The sequence below is a fragment of the Lactuca virosa genome, chromosome 1, assembly GCF_052849685.1.
Source record: "Lactuca virosa cultivar CGN04683 chromosome 1, Lactuca_virosa_CGN04683_v6, whole genome shotgun sequence".
In the NCBI taxonomy this organism is placed as follows: domain Eukaryota; kingdom Viridiplantae; phylum Streptophyta; class Magnoliopsida; order Asterales; family Asteraceae; genus Lactuca; species Lactuca virosa.
The window spans coordinates 210343687-210367590 of record NC_136426.1 but is presented as its reverse complement, the minus strand read 5'-3'; the positions used below and the strand labels follow the sequence as shown (position 1 = coordinate 210367590).

Here is a 23904-nt window from a genome sequence, read left to right as displayed (position 1 = left end):
TTACATAACTGCCCAGGTTTAACCACAGTGTCTAACATCCAAATACTTTTGTTTTGTTCTATTTACGACACGGATTCTGATACTCGGGTATACTTATATACTTTTATAAAAATACTTCTATTTACGAAAGGCCCCTTAATATTTATAGCTGTATACCATGTAAGGTTCGGTATACTTAGTTCGCTATAAACAAGGGCTCTGATACCAATCTGTCACACCCCGAAACCGTGATGGCGGAATCGTTCCGGGGTGGAGGACGTCATGTGTAGTACCACAACATTTGTATAGCAAGCATAGTAAACACAACCAAACATTGAATACAATCATGAAAAGTGTTTACATCTATTTGAAACTTGTTTTAAATACATCTAAAGTATGTAAAATATAGAAAAACATGACTCTTATTGCTCCGGCTCCTCTAATCCAAGAAGTACCTGTCTACTAATTCCATGAGAATGCAAGCAGTTTTGAAAGTATATCAGCATAAAGCTGGTGAGTTCATAAGCGTTTAGTTTTGGTGGAAAAATGTTCCTTGAATCCTTTTGAAAAGTGTTCCTCAAGAAAATCGTATATTTTCTTATGAAAAGCGTGTTTGAAAACCCATTCATTCCATGACTTCCAAGTTCGTACAGAACATGTACAATCCAACGAGTCGTGGAATGAATATGAATAGCCGGTTTATCCCGGGAAAATCCTATATTTTCCCTGAAGGTTGAAGGTTGATTATCCGTTTAAACTGATGTTTGCAAGTATCTACCATACTCGTGTATATAAAAGCAGTTTTCTTTTAAAAACCCTGGTTACACCCAAAGAAGTATATTAGTCTTAAAAACTAAATAAAAGAAAACGGTGATGAACTAAGTCCTGAAGATATTATTAGTAATACCCTCCAGTAATTAAATCGGTTATTACTTTGAGGTTAGTTCACTTGATTCATTATTACAAAAGTAAATATCTGTTATCTAGGTTTTGAGTTTTATAACCATAACTGACTGGATATAGCCCGCAACGGCCTGTATCCTTAATGACTTTGTCACCCGCAGACCTGCCGGTCCGACTGTAGCTAGCAGTGAGGTGCGGGATTGTTAGTCCCGTATAGATCTATACACAGCAGTCACGCTCTCCCTACAAGAGACTCTGGTCACAAGTGCTAGTCCTACACTCTGATTCTATGGGAGTGTTACCAAGGACGTGTCTCAAACTTAGCCTAACCAATTTACAAGTAATAATACAGAAAATCCTGTTTATGATTTGCATGAATCCTTTATAAAATAATACATTTTACTACATGATTCACAAGTTCATTGTTCTTGTTTTGAAAACTGTTTCTACGTGGTGATTTCTTAATCGGTTGGTAAAACCGTTTTCCGTGTTTAAAAGCATACTGAAATATGATTATCTTAAAGAAAATAATATATTTTGAGCACAAGTTTCCTTGTACTTTTGCTTGTATTCCCCCCCTGAAAACATGAAAAACTCAGAAAAAGCGTAGGGGTATGAACTCACTGTTTGACGGATGATTCGAGCCGATGATCGGTTACGAGTGTTGAGTGTCAATTGAGGTTTCGCACTCAAGTGGATCCTAGTAACATATAATAGCACATCTATGTATTAGATTTCGGTATTCCATGACAAAACATGACGGGAAACCACCCTAAAGACTTAGAAATGCTTGTCGGGACCTCATGTGATCAAACAAAGGAGGTGTATGGTCATTAGGGTGTGTGTGCAGCCAGGGTGTGCGGCCAGGCTGTGTGTGCGGTTGCACACAGGAGTGTGCGTCTGTACAGAGGGTGTGTGCGGCCGTACACTCCTCATTTGTGCCCGAAATGTCGATTTTTAGATGTTCTAGTGCTAATACCAAGTCCTACTAGTGAATGAAGGCCAAACTCTTCACTTTGGAGAGCTTTAAGGTGTGTACGGCCACCTTATGAAGGTGTGCGGCCGTACACCTTCATGTGATGAAGAACATGATGAACTTTGATGGTTAAGGGCTTAGATCAATGGGTCCTTCATGTATGATAAGCTAGGTGATGGAAAACTCACGTTTTTGAGGCCTTGAGAGCGTTCTTGGATGAAGTTTTTAGAGAGAGAAAGTAGAAAGCGAAAGTAGAGTGTAGCCAAATGAAAGGAATGAGTGAAAGGGGTCACCCTATATAAATAGGGATGGGTGTGCGGCCACACACTCGTGTGTGCGACCATACACTCGGGTGTGCGGCCACACACTCATGTGTGCAGCCATACACTTGGGTGTGCGGCCACACACTCAAGTGTGCGGCCATACACTCGGGTGTGCGGCCACACACTCATGTGTGTGGCCACACACTCATGTGTGTGGCCACACACTCCTTTTGATGGAGTGTTTGGCCTTTTTGCAACCCTAAATCTTAAGCCAACCCATCCCTAATTCAAACTTTGGTTGTACAAGGCCTTAGATAATCCAAAAAGGCTCAAAACAATGCTAAAAGATTGCTGAAACGAGTTTAACATTGATAGAATTTGACTAAGGTACAAGGTAGAAGTTTCGGGTTGTCACAGATTGTGATTTGGGTTCTTGGACCTTTTGGTAGTTCCAATGGATAAAGTTGGAAACTTTATCCTTCCTAATCACATTATTGGTCTAGATCTGAGCTTTGGAGCTCTTAGGGACGAAAAGAGCAACTGAATGTATTAAGTTGTTAGAACTTTGGCGAACACGGTGTGTTTGGAAGTCAACACGGCATGTTGGCTGATGTTTTCCCATCTGTTCATATGCTCGTAGAACACAACGTGGAAAGAGGGAAACACAAAATGTTGGGTCAACATAGACTGTTGATCTTGACCGTCGACTTTGACCAAGTTGGACTTTGAGGGCATTTTGCGTATTTTTGGATTTTGATGGAATTGGTCACTTGGTGGATTTAGGTATTGTGTTGTGAGGTGAGTTTCCTCATTGTACTTATAGGTCGAAGGCACCAAGGCCGACCCTTTGGATTGTTATCATGATTTATCATATGATTGTGTACTGTAGTGATCTGTTAGATCTACATCCTAGTAGGTAGGATGATAATATGCTTAGTGATATGTAAGATCTGTATGTTTGTTTACTGGCCGGTTATTATATGCTTCTCTGTTATATGTGCATAAGTTTGTTTGGAGGCTAAGGCTTAACTACATTGTGCGTAAGCCAACAGGCCAAGGCATTCCAACCCGATGGTTAAGGGCCTAGGGTATTCCATATCGAGGATGATTAGACCCAGAGTATGTTGGCATTATAACCTGAGGGTTGAGGGCCTAGGGTATTCCAACCCAATGGTTGATTGGACCCATAGTATGTTGGCATTCCAACCCGATGGTTGAGGGGTCTGGGGTATTCCAACCCGATGGTAGATTGGACCCATAGTATGTCATATTATATATGTGTATTTGTTGTGTGTTGGTAATTTGGGGGATACTCACTAAGCTTTGGGCTTATATTTTTGGGATATGTTTCAGGTACCTCGGATGATCGCAGGAAGGCAAAGGCGTGACCGTGCACTTCCTCATGTTTTGTTTGATGATTTTGGGAAAACTCTGATTACAAACATGTTTTGAAAACTATTTTGTAAATAATGATGGCTTGTGGAATTGTTTGAAAAGTTTAAATTTTTCATCAAAATTATGGATGTTACAGTTTCAGAACCTTGGTTCGCGTGAATTGGAGGAATACTCATCTGAATCCAGTCTCGAACTAAGGAAGAAGATTTTAAAAACGATTTTTAAAAGGTTTTGAAAATAATCAAGGAGAATGCAATGTGTACAATCAGCCGGAGCGAGTAAGTAGACCCCAAAATAACACACTGTTATTTGATATTGCGATATGTTAGAATAGCATGCTAGTGATTGGATAGGGATCTTTAGGAATTTGCATGATATAATTGCCTGAGTATATGATGGATGATAGCCTAGGGTTCTTATTATATGGGATTGACATTATTACTGTAGTTGCTTAGTGTATGCATCATGGTTATACATAACTAAGATTCTATAGCCTGAGACTGTTTGGTTTGTATTTCCTGTTCTTTTTTGATGAAGGGGTTAAGGTAGGATTAGATATTCAAATTTCTATAGGGTCCAACGTTATGTATGATTAGCATACACGAGTGTTGCAGGGTTGGTGGAAGTTTCATGGATGAGTTGTATGGGGTCAGCCGGCCAGTTCCGAGATGATTCGCCTTTCCTATACAGTGTGAGGATTGAGGGTATGATTATGCTAGTGTGTATTGTTAAGATAACAACCGATTATTTCAGGTCAATGAAAGTTAAACAAGTCAAACCAAAGTCAAACGAGTCAAACATAAGTCAAATAATTAAAATTTAAAATTTAATCATAAATATTCACTTTACTTTTGAGGTTTTCAATTTTGGGAATCAAAAACCATGTTAACCGAAAACATCCTTTGTGGATTAAATTAAGGACCGAAATTATGGAGCTAGACCGAAATCCCCCATGACCGAGAACCCTAGACCGAGAACCCCTTAAGACGGAAGACTTGGTTCTCGGTTGAGGTTTTAGACCGAAATCAAGGGATTTCGGTGGGGATAGGCCGAAAACCACCCACCTTATCCATTGGAACTTCTTCCAATGTGGTAAACTACACTTCCCCATGCAAACATCACATCAATTTTACAACTATATATAAAGATTAGGCTGAAAATATCATTCACAATTCTCATTTACGTCTCAAAATCCTTCACATTTTTCTTTCAAAACTCATAAGAACACCATCATATCTTCATACTTTTCCCAAGAACATCTTCAAGTCTTTAACAGATTACTCAGAAACACATTCAAACCTTTCCAGGAAACTAATCCTTCAAGTTAATTCTTAGGATATATTGTAAGTATTCTTACATAAACTATTGTTATACAACACTTTAATTATCAGTTCATAAAATTTACATAATTTATTATGTGTTAAAAACTATTTAGATTACGTCTATTTTCACGTGTTCTAACTCGAAGAACATCGCCACTCATTTCGTTATCCAGCCAAGAACACACTCGAGGTGAGTTCATACCCCTACATTTTCCCATGATTTTTCTATGTTTTAGGGGGAGGGGGGGAATACAAGTAAAACATAAGAAAAACTTGTGTTAAAATACAAATCGTTATATATATATATATATATATATATATATATATATATATATATATATATATATATATATATATTCTTTCTTATATTTTATGCGAGAATGCTAGTATACACGAAATATCTTTATTACTAAATCCAGGAACGTATACATACAAATCTTACGTACAAATACACTATGGTTCTCTTACAATAATATATATATATATATATATATATATATATATATATATATATATATATATATATATATATATATATATATATAAACGAGTACAAATGGATTTTCAATAAATAAACTATATTTAAAATAGTTTATAAAATTTTAAACATTTATAAAACGTTGAGCAAAAAGGGTATAATTATATAAAAATACATATATAATTATTTCATTCATTTTATTATCATAGTAAAAAAAATGATAATGTTCATACAAAGGATTCTCCAGTACAAAGGAATATTTTTATAAACTATAATAGGTATAGTTTATGAGACATACATACTATTTTACCATATCAAGATACAATACAAAAATAATTATTCAAAGGAATAATTATTTTGAACTACATGACTACTATGGAAGGATAATAATTCCACATTTCAAAATAGCTTTACATTATACTATACATAAACAATCGATACAACATTTGTGAGACACGTCTTCAAGTACTTACCTAAGTAGCAAAAAAGTCATGTATTATAACCAGAGTCTCTCGTAAGAGAGCGTGATATTTGTGTATAGATCTATCCGGGACTGACAATCCCTCTCCTTGACTGTTAACTACAGTTGGACCGACAGGTTACGGGTGACAAATGTCGTACCAAATCCGACGCCTGAAGAATGTCGTACATGCCATCTAGGTCATTAGCATGGTTATACCAACTCACAATTGGGTATTAACAATACGTTTGGTTTACAAATAAGTACATATCTTCAACTGTTTTATTTAACAATAAAACTACATTACACAATTTTCTAGTACAATAAAGTTTACATTTGGGAAACATGCATTCAAATAGTTTTATAAAGATATAAAACTACATTACATTACTTCAAAGTACAACAATACTTATACATTTCATTGTTAGAGTATGTAAGACTACTTTACATTTAATAGAAAATATTGGATTTTCTGGAAGAACACACAATCATTTTCAAGGAACAAAGACAGATTTTTCTCATACAAAAAAGCTTATGAACTCACTAACTTAATTGTTGATGCTTTTTCAAAACCACTTATATTCTCAGGAAATCAGTAGGCTACCCACACAGGTTTTGTGAAGATGGAGCATTACAGTGTCATGTCTTATATTTTGTCGTATGTTTTTGGAGTCAAACAAACAATGATTCGAACTCAGATGTAAATACTAAATTATCAATATGATGGTTGAAATGCTTTGATCTCTATTATTCAATTGTTATGATAGTGTACATGACGTTACCCGCCCCCGGACGTTTCTGCCATTTTCTCGTTTTAGGGGTGTGACAGATTGATATCAGAGCATTTTTTATAGTGAACTAAGTATATCAAACCATGTAAGATATACAACTATAAATACAATGGGACTAAAACACTCTGACTAAGAAGTATACTTTTAAAATATAATTGTAATTTATAAAAAAGTATACATACATACTAGAAACAGTATCACAATAAGAAGCATATACTAAGTATTTAGATAAGTTGTACACTGCAGTTAAGCCTAGATAGTTATGTAATCATATCTGGGATAAATATAGCCTGATCAACTATATTTATGCGAGATATGACTAACATGTGTTTGGGAATGATCGTGGGGAACGAGTCTAAAACATACCAACCATATATACCAAAAAACTCTATAATCAAACATCAAGTATAAAATACTATAGGAGTATTTTTAGAATACAGCATCATCCTACCCTTAAGCCTTTCATGTATTTCCTATACCCCTATTCTAGCACAGACGACATGACTGGATTTCACCCTGACTACCCTACTACCCTGCCATTGCAGTCAACAGATAGAATGAGGAGGATCCAGAAGAGGATCCTGAAGAGTACCAAGAAATGAATTACAAGGAAAGGAAAGGCATAGGAAAGATCGTAAATAAAACTTACCCATCAGGAGTAGGCATAAGACTCTTTCACCTCACTCTTTCCAGGATACGTCCTCCCCAAAGACCGATGTAACCCGAATCAACTTAATGTTTTGACACCTATGTTCTAGTATGGTAACTTTACATTTGTACAATACCAACCACCATAATCACATTACGATGATGTTAGTGAGAACATTGGGAATCGTGCAACAAAACATGTAAATTTATGTATACAACAAGCAATGACCATAGACACTCACGAACTCGTTTCATACCATAAAACAAGAATCATGCCATCACGCGGAAGTAAACAACATACCGGTGCAACACCCGTTCTACAAATGGACCTCGCCACATTCCAAGCCGCTGTATAAGCCGTCGTGACAGCCGTCATGACACAACTTAGCGCTAACAACACGAACGGAAACGAGAATGGTAACCACAATCCCAATCAAGGTGACAACCAAGGACACCAACGAGTGTTATCCTACAAGGACTCCCCAAATTACAAACCTAAGATCTCCCACGACAATGAAGGAGTACTACCCAAGAAATGAAAACTTTGGAACAAGAAAAAGGACCGTTCGACTCAGGAGCTTGCCAAAAGGCAACAAACTTTTACAGCCTGTATCACCACTGTCCCTACTACCTCAGTGCCGACAAAACCATATGCTGGGAACCTTCCTAAGTGTAGCAAGTGTAACTTCCATCACTTTGGGATCTGCCGAGAGTTGCACTACTGCAGCAGAACGGGGCATACCGCCCGTTTCTGTAAGGCACCAACCCAACAAACCACTCAAGCCACCAATGCCGGAGTAAGCCAAACTTGCTACAGATGTGGGGAGGCGGGGCATTTCAAAAGGGAGTTCCCAAAGACTAGAAGCAAAAATGTCAGAGGCGTTGCAGGATCTCCAACAACAGGACATGATGAAGCAACAAGGAACCCCGCTGTGATTACCGGTACGTTTCTCCTTAATAAATCATATGCATGCATACTTTTCTATAGTGGTGCGAACAAAAGTTTCATGATCCAAAAGTTTAAACACATACTTAAACAAAATCCCCAATCACTAAATGACACGTTCACCGTAGAAATGGCAAATGGTAAGGCAGAGAGCACTAACGATATATAAATAGGATGTAGCCTCACTCTAAACAACTATTCTTTCCAAATCGACCTGATGCTAGTCACAATAAAAAGTTTTGACGTCATCATTTGCATGGATTGGTTAAGTCCTCACCATGTCAATATCTTGTGTTACAAAAAGGTCATTCACCTTAATCTGCAGAGTAGCGAAATCCTCGTCGTTTATGGCGACAAACATAGCACGAACCTTTGAATCATCTCTTGTATCAAGGCTCAAAAGTACTTACGCAAAGAATACCATGCTTTCTTAGCTCACGTGGTGAATGAGAAACAAGAAGTGAATGACCTCATGGATATTCCCGAAGTCTGTAATTTCCCCGATGTATTTCCAAAAGAACTACAAGGAATACCTTCCGAACGCCAAGTCGAGTTCAGAATCGACTTGATTCCTGGAGCCACCCCATAGCCAAATCCCCATATCGTTTAGCATCGCCATAAATGCAGGAATTGTCCAGTCAACTGAATGAACTACTTAGCAAAGGGTTCATCAGACCAAGCTTCTCACCTTGGGGAGCAACAGTCTTGTTCGTGAAGAAGAAGGATGGATCATTCCCCATGTGCATAGACTACCAGGAACTAAATAAACTCACCATCAAAAACCGACATCCTTTACCTCGAATCGACGATCTGTTCGACCAACTTCAAGGAGCGAGCTATTTTTCAAAGATCGATCTAAGATCTGGGTACGATCAACTGCGAGTCTAGAAGGAGGATATTCCCAAGACTGCATTCAGAACTCTCTACGGCCATTACGAGTTTGTAGTGATGCCCTTCGGATTAACTAATGTGCCCGTAGTGTTAATGGATCTAAAGAACCGTGTATGCCGACCTTACTTAGACAAATTTGTGATAGTATTCATAGATGACATACTAGTATACTCACGAAGTAAGGAAGAACATAATCAATACCTACGACAAGTTTTGGAGACATTAACGGTAGAGAAGTTGTATGAAAAGTTCTCGAAGTGTGAATTTTGGATTCGAAAGGTGGATTTCCTAGGTCACGTGGTCAGCGAGTAAGGAATTCATGTGGATCCCATGAAAATCAAAGTAATTGAGAACTGGAAAGCACCAAAACCCCAACGGAAATTTGTCAATTATTAGGCCTTATTGGCTACAATAGGAGGTTCATACAAAACTTCTCCAAGATCGCAAAGCCACTCACCACCTTGACTCAGAAAGGTGTAACCTTCAACTGGGAGGAGAAACAAGACTCTGCTTTCTAAATAGTAAAGCAAGCCCTATGCAGCGCCCTGATCTTGTCCCTCCCAGAAGGGACAGAAGATTTTGTGGTTTACTGCGATGCGTACAAGCAAGGGCTAGGCTGTGTACTTATGCAACGAGGAAAGGTCATTTCCTATGCCTCGAGACAGCTTAAGACTCACGAGGTCAACTGTACAACAGACGACCTCGAGCTGGAAGCAGTAGTATTTTCTCTGAAGATCTGGAGGCACTACCTTTATGGCACAAAGTGCACAATCTTCACGGACAATAAGAGTCTCCAGCACATCTTCGATTAAAAGGAACTCAACATGAGGCAACGACGATAGGTAGAACTAGTAAATGATTACGAATGTGAGGTTCGCTATCATCCAGGCAAGGCCAATGTAGTAGTAGATGCCCTTAGTCGAAAAGTGTACTCGGGCCGTCGAGTAAGGTCCTTAACCATGACCATCCATTCACACCTGTCCACACAGATCAAAGAGGCTCATCTGGAAGTATTGAAACCTGAGAATGTGGCAGGTGAAGCCTTAAGATGAATAGATAAAATCCTAGAAATTAATGGTAACGAGGTTCGTTATCTCATGAATCGAATCTAGACACCGAAGTTCGGTGGGTATAGAGACATCGTCATGAATGAAGCTCACAAGACCAGATACTCCATTCATCTCAGTTCAGACAAGATGTACCTGGACCTCAAGAAACTTTATTGGTGGCCAAATATGAAGGCAGAAATCACTACCTATGTGGGCAAGTGCCTGACTTGCGCCAAGGTCAAGGTAGAATACCAGAAGCCTTCGGGTTTACTACAAGGACCAGAGATACCCGAGTGGAAGTGGGAGTAAATAACCATGGATTTCATAACCAAGTTACCCAAGACAATGGGTGGTCTTGACACCATTTGGGTAATCGTTGACAGTTTAATCAAATCCACGCACTTCCTGTCAATAAAAGAAACCGACAAGATGGAGAAGTTAACCAGGACGTACATTAAGAGATTGTATGATTGCATGGTGTGCCAATATCCATTATCTCTGACAGAGATAGTAGATTTACCTCATGGTTTTTGCAATCACTACAAAAGTCCTTGGGAACCAAACTCGACATGAGTACAGCGTACCATCCCCAGATTGATGGGCAAAGCAAGAGAACCATTCAGACGGTGGAAGACATGTTGAGAGCTTATGTGATAGACTTGGTAAAGCTTGAGATATCCATTTACCACTCATCGAATTCTCGTACAATAACAACTATCACACTAGCATCAAAGTTGTTCCGTTTAAAGCCCTCTATGGCCGCAAGTGCAGATCACCTTTGTGCTGGGCTGAAGTGGGTGACACGCAACTAGTAAAGAGACAAGTTCATGACAACACTCTCACCGGCCCTGAGTTCATACGAGAGACTACATAGAAGATCGTCCAAAATCGGGAACGACTAAAACCATCTAAGGACCAACAAAAGAGTTATGCGGATGAATGACGAAAGCCCTTGGAGTTCCGGGTTGGTGACATCGTTCTGTTAAAGGTCTCACCCTTGAAGGGAATGATACGTTTTGGAAAACGTGGGAAACTAAATCTAAGGTACATCGGACCATTCGAGATTCTTCCTAGAATTGGTCGGGTGGCTTACAAATTTCAGCTACCGTAGGAACTCAGTAACATACACCCCCACTTTCCACGTGTCCAATCTTAAGAAGTGTTTGTCCGACGAGACTCTTGTAATCCCACTCGATGAAATCGAGATAAACGAGAGCCTACACTTCGAGGAAGAACCTGTGGAAATCATGGACAGGGAAATCAAGAGAATGAAACAAAGACCTATACCAATAGCAAAGGTCCGCTGGAACACCAAGCGAGGACCTGAATTCACTTGGGAACGAGAAGACTAGGTGAAACAAAAGTATATGCATCTCTTCCCTAGTTCATGAGTACCCACTTTAGAAATAATTTCGGGATGAAATTCCCTATAATGGGGGGATAATGTAGCAACCGGTTATTTCATGTCAATGAAAGTCAAACAAGTCAAACCAGAGTCAAACGAGTCAAACATAAGTTAAATAATTAAAATTTAGAATTTAATCATAAATATTCACTTTACTTTTGAGGTTTTCGGTTTTGGGAATCAAAAACCATGCTATCCGAAAACACCGTTTATGGATTAAATTAAGGACTGAAATCATGGAGCTAGACCGAAATCCCCCATGACCGAGAACCCTAGACTGAGAACCCCTTTAAGACCGAAGACTTGGTTCTCAGTTGAGGTTTTAGACCGAAATCAAGGGATTTCGGTGGGGATAGGCCGAAAACCACCCACCTTATCCATTGACACTTCTTCCAATGTGATAAAATACACTTCCCAATGAAAACATCACATCAATTTTACCACCATATATAAAGATTAGGCTGAAAACACCATTCACAATTCTTATTTACGTCTCAAAATCATTCACATTTTTCTCTCAAAACTAATTAGAACACCATCATATCTTCATACTTTTCCCAAGAACATCTTCAAGCCTTTAACATATTACTCAGAAACACATTCAATCCTTTCCCAGGAAACTAACCCTTCTAGCAAATTCTTAGGATATATTCTAAGTATTCTTACATAAACTATTGGTATACAACACTTTAATTATTAGTTCATAAAATTTACATAATTTATTATTTCTTAAAATCTATTAGGATTACGACTATTTTCACGTGTTCTCACTCGAAGAACATCGTCACTCATTTCGTTATCCAGCCAAGAACACACTCGAGGTGAGTTCATACCCCTACATTTTTCCATGATTTTTTTTATGTTTTAGAGGGGGGGGGGGGGAATACAAGTAAAACAAAAGAAAAACTTGTGTTAAAATACAAACGATTATATATATGGTTTCTTATATTTATGCGAGAATGCTAAAATACACGAAACATCTTTATTACTAAATTTAGGAACATATACATACAAATCTTACATACAAATACACTATGGTTCTCTTACAATAATATATATATATATATATATATATATATATATATATATATATATATATATATATATATATATATATATATATATGAAACGAGTTCAAATGGATTTTCAAAAAATAAACTATATTTAAAATAGTTTATAAGATTTTAACCATTTATAAAACGTTAAGCAAAAAGGGTATAATTATATAAAAATACATATATAATTATTTCATTCATTTTATTATCATAGTAAAAAATGATAATGTTCATACAAAGGATTCTCCAGTACAACAATGCATTTTTATAAACTATAATAGGTATAGTTTATGAGACATACATACTATTTTACCATATCGAGATACAATACAAAAATAATTATTTAAAGGCATAATTGTTTTGAACTACGTGACTACTATGGAAGGATAATAATTCCACATTTCAAAATGGATTTTCATTATACTACACGTAAACATTCGATACAGTATTTGTGAGGCACGTCTTCAAGTACTTACCTAAGTAGCAACAAAAGTCTTGTATTATAACCAGAGTCTCTTGTAAGAGAGCTTGATATTTGTGTATAGATCTATACGGGACTGATAATCGTGCACCTTGACTGTTAGCTACAGTTGGACTGGTAGGTTACGGGTGACAAATATCGTACCAATTCAGATGTCTGAAGAACGTCGTACAGGCTATGTAGGTCATTAGCATGGTTATAATAACTCACAATAAGGTATTAGCAATACGTTTTGTTTACAAATACGTACATATCTTGAACTGTTTTATTTAACAATAAAACTACATTACACGATTTTCTAGTACAATATAGTTTACATTCGGGAAAAATGCATTCAAATAGTTTTATAAAGATATAAAACTACATTACGTTACTTCAAGGTACAACAATACATATACATTTCAGTCTTAGAGTGTTTAAGACTACTTTACATTTAACAGAAAATATTGGATTTTATGGAAGAACACACAATCATTTTCAAGGAGCAATGACGAATTTTTCTCATACAAAAATGCTTATGAACTCACCAACTTAATTTTTGACACTTTTTCAAAACCACTTGTATTCTCAGGAAATCAGTAGACAGGTGCCCACATAGGTTTTATGAAGATGGAGCATTACAGTGTCATGTCTTATATTTTGTCGTATGTTTTTGGAGTCAAACAAACAATGATTCAAACTTAGATGTAATTATTAAATTATCAATATGATGATTGAAATGCTTTGATCTCTATTGTTCAATTGTTATGATACTATACATGACGTCACCCGCCCTCGGACGTTTCCTCCATTTTCTCGGTTTGGGGGTGTGACAGTTATGATGATCATCTGAGACAAATATGGGTAGGTTTGGAAGGTAGTATGGGCATGTACTACTGGAAGCACAGGACCTGTACGCGTAATAGGGAAGTCACAACCCTTAGGGCTTTATTGGAAGTTGGTGTCCCTGATATGATTCCATGTTATCTGATATTCCCTTGGTTTTTTATTAGTAAGGTGATGACGAGGCGAGTTGAGACTGGGTCTGAATCGGGATCGGGAGCTGGCACTCAGGGTGGGTCAGCTGCATTGGATGACAGGATTAGAGAGATTCTCCGTGAGGAGGTTGTGGCTATTATCCGGGATAGATATCGTAGTTGTTTGGGTCTATTAAGATCGTGATGATGGTGTTCTTTAATGATAGATACACAATCGTTGCTGACACTACTGCTAATGCAGCCTCCGCAACTGTTGGAGCTGTAAGTGTTGGTTCGGGTCAGGTTTTTCAATATCGAGACTTCGAATATATGAAGCCCCCGACTTCCGATGGAGTGCAGGAACTGATCATAGCTATGAGGTGGCAATCTGATATTGATGGATACTTTTTCACCTGCTCATGCCTAGCTGACTAGAATGTCAAGTGCGCTCTGAACCTTCTGAGGTCCGGAGCAAAGGATTAGTGGAGACTTACTACTAGTTCATTTGCTACTGAGTCGAGAGCTTTTGTGTCTTGGAGTAGTTCTCGGAGATGTTCAACTCTTGATATGTGCCGCTGGTAGAGCGTGATAGGTTGGACTAGGAGTATCTGGATTTGAGACATGGGTCAGTGTCGGTGACGGAGATCTCCAAGATGTTTACCGAGAAGGCCATGTTTTGTCCTGAATTTGCTACATCTGAGTAGGCTCACATGACCCGTTACTTGAGCATGATCAAGACGAATATTCATCAATTTATATCCAACCAGTGCTATGGTTCTTTGTTGGAGTTATAGGAGGCCGCTAGGCGGCGTGAGATTGAGATTGAGTTACAGGCAATGGAGCAGAGAGCAGCCCCGGTGATTCTAGGTCGGGGAGTCAGAGAGGCCGTACTTGTGGAAAGTGTGGTAAGGTATATGATGGTGCTTGTCGATCTTCTTCGGGATGCCACTAATGTGGCAAGTATGGTTATATCGCGAGGGACTGCCGGTAGTAGGCTCCAGCTTCGGGTATTAGACTTTGTTATCATTGTGATCAGGTGGGCCATATGAAGGCCCAATGTCCCTTGCTTGCTGCCAGGCTGATGCAGGCTCTAATGCCGACTACTTTGAGTATCACTGGAGTCAGGGCAGTGTGAAGCCCCCGAGGGCTCGAGGTCGTGCTTTCCAGCTCACAGCCGAGGAGGCCAGAGTAGCTCCAGATATTATGACTGGTATGTTCCTAGTGAACTCTTTGCCTTCTTTAGTTTTGTTTGACTCGAGTGCAAGTCGGTCCTTTGTGTCTCTATCGTTCAGTAGGGAGTTTGATATGCCTATTGAGAAGTCGGAGTGTCCGTTGCGATTTTCTATCGCCAACGAACACAAGGTTTCTGCATCATTAGTGTGTCACTTTTGTGTTCTGGAGATCTTCGGGGTTCCTTATCCGATCGATTTGATCCCCATCCCTATGGGAGACGTTTGCGTGATTGTGGGTATAGATTGGCTGAGCCGATTCGGTGCTATGATTGATGTGAGGGCCAACACATGGTAGTTCAAACCCCAAGTAAGGGAGAACTGGTTATCTATGGAGAGGGCACCAGGATGGGTTCAGGGTTTTGTTCTGCAACCAGGGGTCGGTAGTATATTCAACATGGGTGTGCATGCTACTTGGGTTAGGTGGTGGATACACGCATTGGGGATCGGACTTCAGTTTCCGAGGTCCCGGTTGTGAGGGAGTTCACAGACGTATTTTCGGAGGAGTTACCCGGTGTGCCTCCTGAGAGGCAGATCGAGTTCAGGATCGACCTTATGCTAGTTGTGGCCCCTATTGCCAAGGCGTTGTACCGCTTGGCACCGCCTGAGATGCAGGAGTTGTCATCTCAGCTTCACGAGCTACTAGGCAAGCAGTTCATCGAACTGAGCAGTTCTCCGTGGGGAGCACCGATTTTGTTCGTCAAGAAGAAGGAAGGTTCACACCGGATGTGCATTGATTACCAGGAGTTGAAAAAGCTAATGGTGAAGAACTGTTACCCCTTTCTCTCGGATTGATAACCTCCTTAAACAGTTGTAGGGTGCATATTGGTTCTAAAAGATAGATCTGAGGTCTGGGTATAATCAGGTTAGAGTGAGGGAGGAGGACGTTGAGAAGACCGCATTCTGGACTTGTTATCGGCATTACAAGTTCATGGTGATGCCATTTGGGCTCATCAATGCGCCTGTAGTATTTGTGGATTTAATGAATCGGGTATACAGTCTGATGCTTAATCTTTCCGTATTGTGTTCATTGATGATATCTTGGTGTATTCCAAGACTAGAGAGCAACATGAGGAGCATCTTCACGAGCTTTTGGGAGTTTTGAGGTGAGAACGACTTTATGCTAAATTATCGAAGTGCGAGTTTTGGTTACGAGAGGTTCAATCCCTTGGACACCTCATTAACCAGGATGGGGTATTGGTCGATCCGGCCAAGATCGAGGCCTTGATGCAGTGGGAGGTTCCGAAATCTCCCTCATATATCAGGAGTTATTAGGGTTTGGCACAGTACTATCAGAGATTCATTTAGGATTTCTCCAAGATTGCAGTACCCCCACTCGTCTGATGAGAAAGGGGGTGGATTTTCGTTGGGGCCCTGAGTAGCAGTTGGCATTTGAGACCCTTCGGGCCCCCGGTATTGACCCTCCCAGAGGGAGTTGAGGATTTTATGGTATTCTGTGATGCTTCCATCAATGGTTTGGGGGCAGTCCTCATGCAGAGAGGACGGGTGATAGCTTATGCTTCACGGCAGCTGAAGCCGCACGAGTCGCGATATCCTACTCATGATCTGGAGTTGGGGGAAATGGTTTTTGCCCTCAAAATTTCGAGGCACTATCTTTATGGCGTCCCTTGTACTATATACACGGATCACAGGAGTCTGAGGCATATTGTGGAATACCCGAACCTGAACATGAGGCATCACAGCTGGCCGGATGTGGTCAAGGATTATGACTGCGATATCCTTTACCATCCGGGTAAAGTGAATGTTGTGGCGGATACTTTGAGCTGCAAATCAGACAAGTATTCAGATAGGGTGGTGTGTATGAAGATATTAGTTGATTCCCCGTGTTTGGGTTTGATCAGGGAGGCTAGGCCGAGGGAGTTCAGAAGGAGAATTGGAAGTAGGAGAGAATCAGAGGTGAGATTGACAAGTTCGTCACGGATAGTCGTGGGATATTGAGCCGGTGTGGTCGGGTTTGGGTTCCAGTTTCTGGCCAGATCAGGCAGGTTGTATTGGAGGAGGCTCATAAGTCTTGTTTTTCTATCCATCCGGGGGCACCAAGATGTATCGGGATTTGAGATTAAGTTATAGGTGGCCATGTCTGAAGAGAGAGATAGCCTTGTATGTGGAGAGATGCTAGACAAGGCTGGACATCAAAAGCTGCATGGAAAGCTGCAGAATCTGGAGGTTCCCATGTGGAAATGGGAGCAAATTTCGATGGATTTTATCACCAAGTTGTCAAATACGGCAAAGGGTTTTAATGTTATATGGGTCATTCTGGATCGATTGACCAAGAGTGCTCACTTTCTGGCGATTCGGGAGAGTTCTTCGGCCGAGAAGTTGGTTGATATGTATGTTCGTGAGATCGTTGCTCACCATGGGGTTCCAGTCTCCATTGTTTCAAACCGTGATGTAAGGTTCACCTTCCATTTCTGGCAGAGGTTCCATGAGGAGCTGGGTATGAGGTTGCACTTCAGCACTGCTTATGATCTGCAGAACGAGGGCTAGAGTGAGCAGATGATACAAACCCTTGAGGATATATTATGGGCCTATATTATCGATTTTGAAGGGATTCGGGACTCATACCTGCCTCTGGCATAGTTTTCCTATAACAACAACTATCATAAAAGCAATGGTGCTCTGCCTTTCAAGTTCTTGTATGGGCGGAGATGTCGTACCCCGGTTTGTTGGGGCGAGGTTGGTCACAGAGTTATGGGGTGGACTGAGGTGGTCCTTCATACCACATAGCTTATTCAGCAGAGACTACAGATCGCTTAGAGTCAGTAGAATAGCTATGCCGACCGGCGCCAATCCAAGATGAAGTTTCAAGTCGGTGATATGGTATTACTGAAAGTCTTACCTTGGAAAGGTGTGATATGCTAGAGGAAGAGGGGAAATTGGTCCGTTTCGAGTGATCTCCGGGGTTGGCAAGGTTGCATATAGATTGGAACTTCCCGAGGAGTTTAGTCAGATTCACAACACTTTCCATGTTTCATAGCCGCGAAAGTGCATATTGGATGAGGATGCGATGGTTTCCTTGGATGATATTCACATTGACGAGCGTCGAAACTATGTTGAGATGTCGGTGGCTATCTTGGAAAGGAAGGTTAAGGTTTTGCATAACAAAGAAGTACCTTTGGTAAAGGTACAGTGGCAGCACAGGAGGGGCTCTGAGTGGACCTGGGGGCCGGAGGTTGAGATGCGGGAGTATTATCCGGATTTTTTCACCACAACAGACTTCGAGGATGAAGTCTAGTTCAAGTGGGGGAGAATTCCTGATGTTCATGTACTTCTAAATTCATTCCTATAATTCTATTTCATGTCAATTGGTCAAGTGGTAGCATTCTTGGTCATAATTGAGGTTTAGACACTACATGTTGGAGGCACCAACACGACGTGTCTTAATATGAAAAGGCACATGTTTTATTTGGGCAACACGGCGTGTTTCTTCTTGGAACACAGCGTGCTGACCATTGAGAATGAAACCCTAATGTTCCGGGTTTTTCTCCATATTTAAAGGAATGTGGAGGCTAGGGTTTTTTCATCATTAGCCTCCATCAGGACCTCAAGCTTTGAAAGAAACCCTAATCATTTCCTCTCCCATTTGTGAAGCTAGTTGGTGTTTGGAAGGAAGAAGGTGAAAGAAGTAAACAAAGATCCAGCAAGCAAGCCCCATTCTTTAGTTTGGTACTCTCCTGGACCTTTCTAAGTGTCCAAAACCTGATTTTTATCATTTAAAGTTGTTAGCTCTTGAGTTTTGTCTCTTTTTCTCCTTGTTCTTGGATGTTGCAATGGATGGATCTCATAAAGTTTGCAACTTTATGAATCTCTAGGTCAATGTGGCCTAGTAGTGGGTTCAATTTGGTTTATAACCAAGTTTTGATGCCATGCATAGAAATTAGGTCATAAATCCTCCTTTTAACCTAAAATGGGTTAAAGACATGCATTGGACATGCATGTCTAAAAAGCACCAATCTTTGGGATGGTTTAGGTGTTTGAACCACTTCTGGAAGGGATGGACTTCAGATCTGAAGGATTAAGGGGATGGTGGTTAAACCATTCATTTGTCAAGCTTGTGATTTGGGTTCTAGGAACTTTTGGTAGTCCCAATGGATAAATTTGGAAACTTTATCCTTCCTAATCACATTTTGGTCTAGATATGAGCTTTCGAGCTCTTGGGGACGAAAAGGGCAGCTGAATGTATTAAGTTGTTGGAACTTTGGCGAACACGGTGTGTTTGCAAGTCAACATGGCATGTTCACTGAAGTTTTACCATCTGTTTGTATGCTCGTGGTACACGGCATGGCCAGAGGGAAATATGGTATGTTGAGTCAACATGGACTATTGACCTTGATCGTTGACTTTGACCAAGTTGGAATTTGAGGGAATTTTTGGTATTTTGGGATTTTTATGGAATTTGTAACTTGGTGGATTTAAGTATTGTATTATGAGCTAAGATTCGGATTCGGGCCCCATCAGTTCTATCCATTTGCTAGGTGAGTTTTCCTCACTGTACTTACGGGTTAAAGGTACCAAGGCCGACCCTTTGGATTGTTATCTTTATTTATCATATGATTGTCTACTGGGGTGATCTGTTAGATCTACATCCTGGTAGGTAGGATGATGTTATGCTTAGTGATCCGTAAGATCTGTCCATTTGTTTACTGGCTTGTTATTATATGCTTATATGTTATATGTGCACATGTTTGGTCGTAGGCTGAGGCTTCACTGCTTTGTCCATAAGCCAACAGGCCGGGACATTCCAACCCGATGGTTGAGGGCCTAGTTTATTCCATACCAAGGATGATTAGACCCATAGTATGTTGGCATTCCAAACCAAGGGTTGAGCGCCTAGGGTGTTCCAACCCGATGGTTGATTAGACCTATAGTATGTTGGCATTCCATCCTGATGGTTAAGGGGCCTGGGGTACTCCAACCCGATGGTTGATTGGACTCATAGTATTCCGTTATTGTATATGTGTATTTTTTGTGTGTTGGTAATTTGGGGGAGACTCACTAAGCTTTGGGATTATATTTTTGGCTATGTTTCAGGTACCTCGGATGATCGCAGGAAAGTAAAGGCATGATCGTGCACTTCCTCATGTTTTGTTTGATGATTTTGGGAAAACTCTGATAATAAATATGTTTTGAAAAAAAATTGTAAACAATGATGGCTTGTGGAATTGTTTGAAAAGTTTAAGTTTTTCAGGAAATTATGGATGTTACAGTATCTGAACCTTGGTTTGAGTGAATTGGAGGAACACTCCTGTGAATCCAGTCTCAAACTAAGGAAGAAGATTTTAATAATGATTTTTAAAATGTTTTTCAAAATAATCAAGGGGAATGCGATGTGTACAATCAGCCGAAGCCAGTAAGTAGACCCCAAAATACCACAGTATTATTTGATATTGTGATATGTTAGAATAGCATGCTAGTGATTGGATAGGGATCTTTCAGGAATTTGCATGATAGAATTGTCTGATTATATGATGCCTGGTAGCCTAGGGTTCTTAATATATGGGATTGACATCATTATTGTAGTTGTTTAGTGTATACATCATGGTTATGCATAACTAAGATTCTATAGTTTGAAAATGTTTGGTTTGGCCTTATTTCTTGTTCTTATTTGATGAAGGGCTTTGGGTAGGATTAGATATTCAAATTTCTATAGGGTCCAACATTATGTATGATTAGCATACACGAGTGTTGCAGGGTTGGTGGAAGTTTCATGGATGAGTTGTGTGGGGTTAGTCGGTCAGTTCCGAGATGATTAGCCTTTCCTCTAGGGTGTGAGGATTGAGTGTATGATTATGCTAGTGTGTATTGTTAGGGTTGTTATGATGATCCTCTGAGACAAATACGGGTAGGTGTGAAAGGCAGTATGGGCCCGTACTACTGGAAGCACACGACCTGATATTGCCATATTTATGCATGTTTTTAGGCAATATTTACTTATATTTTTATACATATTTTGGTTATTTGCATTGAATAATGATACTTATAAGTTTAAATTATACTTTGCATCTAAATAGAAGCATTCTTGAAGAAAAGGGACTAAAAACAACAAAGCTTGGAACTTTGGAGGCTTGGAGAATAAAAGAAGAAGACATCCACATAAGAAGCTAAACTCACGACGTGAGTTAGAATATTCTAGAAGATTAGCATCGCGTAGAGAAATCCTTGTCAAACACGGATACTTACGAATTCACGTCGTGAGACATACTTGCTCACGACGTGAGTACGGTTAATTCAGAAAACTATATATATCCTTAAGTATTACGTTTTAAAGAGATTTTGGCTGACTTTGAGAGTTGCTAGAGACGAAAATTACAGAGTTCAAAGGCCTGGAAGTTGGTTTACATACGAAGGAAGAAGGAGAAGTTCATAATTAGCTTAATAATTTGGTACATTTGAATGTCTTTATATATGATTTGTGTTAGTTTGTTTGTTAGCATGTCCAGCTAAATCTAGCTGCTTATGTTAGCTAGATGAAGCTGGAACTCATGGTTTTAATACTTTAGTTTTGATTTACTTGTTGGTTATGACTTGTGTTTGATTGATTGAACCTAGCATGTTTGATTTAATATTTGATTGCTTTAAATTCTTGTTCTGTGTAGTTAGTGAATATGAATCTACATGAATTTGAATACCTAATAATTCAGTGAACACTAGTTTATTAGAGCAAAGATCAAACCAATCTTAGATAAGTAATTGAACTATTGAATTAAGTTGTGCTAGAGAACTCATATTATGACCGTAAGTGTGTTTTTCAAATCAATCTTACATGGCTCGATTCCTATTTAATAATTGATTTTGTGTTAACTATTGTGTGACCATACATAGACTGACATGAAGTAATTAATGTTAGTAAATTTAGAACTGAATTGCTAATACTATCTTAATTGGTAACCAACAGTAACTGTCATAGCTAATTTATAAACCATTGAGGGAAAGTGGATTCGAACTAACAGAAGTGTTTTGTTTATTGATTGAATTTGTGTTAAAGAATTAAGTTCTTCTAAACTTGCAAAATTAGATAAAACCCCTTCCTTTATTAGAAATTAGATTAATTTAATAGTAGGTAGATTAATTAGTTAAAACCGTTCCCTGTGATCGACACCCGACTTACCCAAACTATTCTATAATTTGACTAGGTACACTGCCTATGTGCATTTTAGTTAGTTAAGCAGTTAGGTTATAAATTTTAAATTAGGTGTAGCTAATTGCACGCATCAAGTTTTTGGCGTCGTTGCCTGGGAACGACTTATTTAATTGTTGATTTATTTGCTTTAATTTATTCGATCCTTTTTGTGGGGTTAAACCTGCAAAAAGTTATTTTACAGTTTAGTTTATTTTCTTCCAGTACTGAATTCACGATGTGAGCTTAATTGGCTCACGACGTAAATCCAGTAATTTCCAGTTTTCTTTGTTTTTCTGTTTTAGTTCAGTTTTACGTTTTTATTTTTGTTTATTTTGCAGAATTTCATGACCAGAGGCTCTAACACACTTTTGGTGCCACCATTTGAAGATCCAGAGTCAACCCTTCACAAGAAGACGGATAAGAACGTAGGAGTGAGCCAAACACCAAAAAAGCCATCTTTCAAAGACCTCAAATCAGTCTTTGGAAAGAAGTCGGGAAAGAAAGTGGGAGAGTCGAGTACATCATCAAAGGACAAAAGCAAAATAGAAAGCTTTGAGCAAGATCCAAACCCAAAGGAGTCCGAGTACAAATCCGAGCCTGAATTTGCATTACATAGAAGTGAATCCGATGACGAGTCTGATAATGAGATCGCAGATATTGCGGATATGTCCATGGGAGCTTACAAAAATCAAATTAGAGATGATGTTGGTCCTGGCCTAATACAACCTGCAATTCCTGCAACTGCCCCATTCGAACTGAAAGGACACATCCTTGCTGCACTTAGGGATGTACCATTTTTTGGAAAGGATCATGAGGATGCTTACAAGAATTTGGATGAAGTAAATGACCTAGCAGATTATTTAAATGTCCCAAATGTTCCAAGAGAGGCAGTCTTGCTAAGGATGCTACCAGTCACTTTTAAAGGAGCTGCAAAAGACTGGTTAAAGGCACTCCCACCCGGTGCAATCACTACTTGGGCTCAAATGCGCGAACAGTTTTTAGACCATTTTTGCCCAATTTCCAAGATAGCTAAACTCAAAAAGGCAATAGCAAATTGTGAGCAAAATCCGGGTGAGTCACTTTATGAGGCATGGGAGCGTTATAAGGGACTGTTGAGAAATTATCCTCAAAATGACCTCAATATACAACAAGAAATGTCAATATTTTATGATGGTGTTAATGTCATGACAAGGCAACTCCTTGATTCCCAAGGACCACTTACTAAGAAAAATCTAGGGGAAGTCAAGGAGCTAGTTGAAGAATTTGCAAAGCATTCTCGTGAGTACTACAATCCAAGAAATGAGGGAGTTAAAGGAAGCGGGGGTGGAAATTTTGCAGACATGGCTGCTGTAATGGCCATGCTTGATACACTGGACAGGAGAATGACAAAAATGGACCAAACAATACATGCTATAAGAGTTGGATGTGAAAGGTGTAATGGTCCACACTTGAATAAGGATTGCAACTTAGATGATAATGGGTATAAAAAAGCTCAAGTTTGCTATTCTAGTGAGGATAAATATGATGAAGATTGGA

The 23904-nt window shown here is 39.3% G+C and overlaps 1 non-coding gene across 1 annotated transcript; it reads right to left on the bottom strand.

The window, feature by feature from the left end:
- Positions 1 to 23399: 23399 nt before the first annotated feature.
- On the bottom strand, positions 23400 to 23506 carry LOC145151647 (small nucleolar RNA R71). Its single transcript, XR_013732210.1, has one exon. It is a non-coding gene; the product is annotated as a small nucleolar RNA R71 (small nucleolar RNA).
- Positions 23507 to 23904: the final 398 nt, after the last annotated feature.